Below are 5,000 nucleotides of genomic sequence, written 5' to 3'. Positions count from 1 at the left end.
ATGGGAGGAAGAGGAGGAGAAAGAGGAGGAGGAAGGGAAGAAAGAGGAGGAAGAGGGAGAGGATGAAGGGGAGGAAGAGGGGGAGAAAGAGGAGGAGAAAGAGGAGGAAGAGGAGGACGAAGGGGAGGAAGGGGAGGAAGAGGAGGACGAACGGTAGAAAGAGGAGGAAGAGGAGGAAAAGGGAGAGGAGGAGGAGGAAGAAGAGGAGAAAGAGGAGGAAGAGAGGAGAAAGAGGAGAGGGGAAGGAGGAAGGAAGGAAGGGAGAGAGGAGGAGGAAGAGGAGGAGAAAGATGAAGAGGAGGAAGGGAAAGAGGAAGGACTGGAAAAAGAAGAGAAAGAGAAGGAAAGGAAAGAGAGAGGGGAAAGAGGAAGGAGAAAGAGGGAGAAAAAGGAGGGAGAAGAAAGGGGAGAGAGGGAAGAGAGAGGAAAAAAAAAGGAGGAGAAAGGAGAGAGGAGGAGGGGGAGGAAGAGGAAGGAAAAAGAGGAAGAGGAGGAGGAAGAGGAGGAGAAAAAGAGGAGGAGGAGGAGGAGAGGAAGAAGAAGTGAGGAGGGACGAGGGGCATAAGAGGAGGAGGAGGAGAGAGGGAGAGGAGGAAGTGGGAAGAGGTTTGGAGGGAATGTGGTTGTATTGGAGGAGAGTTTTGAATGTGTGTATATATGGAGTGAAAGATGAAACTATTTATTACAACATAATATATATTTATAAGAAATGTGCTTATATCATTATTTATTCTTCCTCTAGGATATATTTGGAGTATACATATATACATACAATATTTTATATATATATATATTATATATAATATATATATAATATATATAACATATATAATATTATATATATATATATTATATATACATATACCATAACATACACATATATACATATATATATATGATATATATATATATATATGAATGTATATATATATATATCTATATATATATATATATATATATATATATATATATATATATAATATATATATATTTTTAGAAGCTCTGCCACGGGATTCAAACCTGATCTGTGCGTGCATAATCACGCACAGGGTTCTTCAGGGTTCGAATACCTTCTTAAACATATAATGATATATTAATAATATATATATATATATATATATATATATATATATATATGTGTATATAATATTATAATATATATATATATTATATATTAAAGTATATTATATATATATATATATACATGCATAAATGCGACGACCACTCGGAAAGAGAAACTAAACGAACGAAGCAAAACGCTTAGTTTCTCTTTCCCTGCGGTCATTCTTGCATAATTGAACACATGTTGCCCGTATTTCTTATTAGCATATATATATATATATATATATATATATATATATACATATATATATATATATATATATATATATATATATATATTGTACAAAGTCAAGAGGCATATACCCACTACCACCCATTCCACTCTCATCCATCACCCTCTCCTTCCTCTCATCTTAGCTCCTCATGGATGAAGGGTCATCCCTGTTTCCCGCTCACTGCCCTGGGTCAGAAACAATGCAGCAGGTCACATCACATCCACAGCAAGGTCGCTTCACTTAATCGGTGACCCTCTTCTCCGTCCCCTCATGCAGAAAAATAGAAGACGGGGAGAAATCCCGGCAGGGTACGTCAGAATATTATTCATACATAACCAATCCCGAAGTGCCCCCGTACTGCACTCCATCCTCTTCCTTGCATCGCGGTATCAACTATACACAGCCATTCTCCACTCATTCCTATCCCCTACCTTCTCCCTTCCTTGCTTAATAGACACTCCTCTTGTTGAATGACACTTTCATCCCATCCATCCATCTCATCCTCGGCTACCCCGTCATGCTCACCCCCTCCATCTTTGCCTTTGCCTCTTTTAATTATTTGTTTTCACTCATTCTTTCCATGTGTCCAAACCCTCCAAATACTCTTTCATCAGACCTATCTCCCATCTCCTTTTCCATCCCCACTCTCCTCCTCACCTCCTCGTTTCTCTCTCTATCCAGCCTTGTATCTCCTACCATACTTCAAATACATTCAAACTTTTCCTCCCTGGCTCTCTTAAATTCTGTCTCTGCCCCATACAGTACTGTCGGCACAAACACGCCTTTATATAATCTCCTCTTTGCAATCATTCCCAAATTCCTATATGTCCTTACACTTTTTAATCCACCAAAGCATTTACTTGTTTCTCTCAATCTACAATTTACTCCACTTCCACTCCACCTGCCACATGTGACCCCAAATACCTAAAGCTATCCACTTCCTTCAACTTCCACTTACTTCCAACTCACCCCCATCCTCTCCCCTTGTACATTTCAATACCTTACACCCACATTTACCTTTAACTTTCTCCTACCGCATACCTTTCTAAAGTTCGTCACTAACTCCATTAATCACCCCTCTGACCCTGCCGCGAGCGCAGTGTCCTCAGCAAACAACTGGCTCACCTCCCACTTTTCTCCATTTTCTTTAACCATCTCAAATCTCCTGCCCAACATCTCGCATTTACCTCCCGAACCATCCCATCCCTAAACACATTGAAGAGCCATGGCGACATAACACATCCCTGATGCAGTCCCACCTTTATCTCAAACCACTCACTCTCTCCATTTCAAATTCTAACATAGGCTCTACCACTATCGTAAAAGCTCTTCACTACATAACAGCTTTTCCCCAATCCCACTTATCTGCAAATCTCCAACAGTGTTTTCTTGTTTACCCTGTCATAAGCATTTTCTAAATCTATTAAGTCCCAAAAAACATCCTTACTTCTTGCTAAAGTTTTCTCACATATCTGTCTTACCACAAAAATTTGCTTCACGCTACCCCTATCTTTCCTAAACTCACACTGTTCTTTACTAATTACTTCCTCTGTTCCTCTCCTAATCTTCTCAATTAAAATTTTCCCATAAGCCTTCACAACTACACTCAACAATCTGATCCCTCTGAAACTACTACACTCACATTTGTCCCCTTTTCCCTTGTATAGCGGAACTATACAGGCACTCTTCCAGCCCTCCGGCGCTCTCCCCCCCTTAGACACACACTAGACAACCTCACCAGCCAGTCCACTATTACTGTACCTCCCTCCTTCAGACAATCTTAATGACACCCATCTAACCCAGATGCCTTACCTGCTCTCATCATTTTAATAAATACTTGCACTTCATATATATATTTTTATTTCTCCTCCTTTTTCCTCTCCCATCACTGTCATTTTCTTAGAGCCTTCCAGTGCTGCCACCACTCCCTCCCTATTCTCCTCCACATCTAACGGCTCCCTAAAATGCTCTGCCTATCTTCACCTTACCACCTCCTCTTCCGTTATCATCTCTCCATCTGAACCTTTTACCTTTTCTTCTCTACTTGATTCGCCTCCGTTCCCTCTCTTAACTTTCTTCTAAAACATCTTTTTATTACTTTTACAATCTTCTGTCACACTCCTTTCCATTTTACATCTGCCTTCCTTTTGACCCCTTTTATTTTATGTTTTGCTTCTCTCCTTTTTTCTTTGTACCTCTCATATGTTCCTTTCGTCCTACTTTACAATCAGTCCCTGATTGCTCGCTTCTTCTCTTCTGCAAGTTTTCTTACTTTATCATCTCACCATTCAATACCCTTCCTTCTATTCCCTCCTATCCTTCTTGTTCCATACACTATCTTTACACGCCTTGTTACTCCCTCCTTGAAACACCCCCATTCTTCCTCCACTCCTACCTCTACTCTATCATTCACCACCTCTCATACTTCTCTCAGTTTCTTCTTCTCCTCCTACTCATTTTCCTTCTCATTTAAACATTTTACTCTAACCATCTCCTTACCTTCTATCCATTTCAACTTTCGCCATCTATTCCTCACTCCCACCTTACCTCTCACCAAAAGATGATCTGATACTCACCTACTCTCTCCCCTAATAACACGGATATTCAAATTTCTTTCTACTCTTTTCCTGGATACCACTACATAGTCCCTTAAAGCCTTATGAACCGCCCTTCCATCCACCACCCTCTCCCATGTGTACTTATGCTTAACTTTTTTCCTAACCACTGTGTAAGGTATCATCAACTCTCTAAACACACCTCCACCATTAACTGTCCACTACGATTTTTAGCTGGCACTCCACATTTCCCACTCCACACATCCACAGCAGGCCCCGCCGCCTTTTTCACATGGTGACCCTCCCTCCTCGTCTCCTTATGCGAAAATAGAGAAGAGGAGGAGAAATCCATTCGGACCGTAACAATTTATATTTCATTTTCAATCATTTCCCACACACATAGATCCCTTGCCATCTCCCTTTCTTGTCTTTCATCATCCATTCTTCCCGTATGTCCAAACCATTCTAAAATATTTTCATTTACCCTATCAGTCATCTCCCTTTCCACCCCAGCTCTCCTCCTATTCCTTCTCAGAGGGAGAGAGAGAGAGAGAGAGAGAGAGAGAGAGAGAGAGAGAGAGAGAGAGAGAGAGAGAGAGAGAGAGAGAGAGAGAGAGAGAGAGAGAGAGAGAGAGAGAGAGAGAGAGAGAGAGAGAGAGAGAGAGAGAGAGAGAGAGAGAGAGAGAGAGAGAGAGAGAGAGAGAGAGAGAGAAAGAGAGAGAGAACTTGTGGTTCTGAGAAAGCAATGCTTTTTTTCTTACGCAAAGACAAACTTCCCATGGACACGATGTCGTTGACATTTCTGAGGAATTGAAGATTTTACTATTTTTGGGACGTTATTTAATCTAATTATTTATTTGTTTATCTATTTTTTTATTTTTTTATTTATTTTTAACTTTTTTTTATTTTACATTTTTTAAGTACTTGAACTCTTTGACTGGAGACTCATACCCACACAAAGAAGAACTGTGAACACTTTTAAATTCTTTCTATCCTCCTCGTCCTGTTGTTCCTTGTCCTTGACCATCTATATGACTTCGACTCCTCGGCGGGGTGTTGCCCCCCCAAGGACAGAAGCGCTGGTTATCGGCAAAGAAATACACAACAA

At 40.5% G+C, this 5,000-nt stretch overlaps 1 protein-coding gene across 1 annotated transcript in view; it reads right to left on the bottom strand.

Moving 5' to 3' along the window:
• The window catches only part of LOC143022397 (glycerophosphocholine cholinephosphodiesterase ENPP6-like), a 265,837-nt gene that overhangs the window by 24,117 nt on the left and 236,720 nt on the right, over nucleotides 1-5,000 (bottom strand). The gene's annotated exons all lie outside the window — the stretch shown is intronic.

The sequence above is a fragment of the Oratosquilla oratoria genome, chromosome 44, assembly GCF_046742065.1.
Source record: "Oratosquilla oratoria isolate Oo_2021 chromosome 44, ASM4674206v1, whole genome shotgun sequence".
NCBI classification, from domain to species: Eukaryota; Metazoa; Arthropoda; class Malacostraca; order Stomatopoda; family Squillidae; genus Oratosquilla; species Oratosquilla oratoria.
The sequence above is the reverse complement of the archived record's forward strand: the minus strand, read 5'-3'. Positions and strand labels throughout refer to the sequence as shown.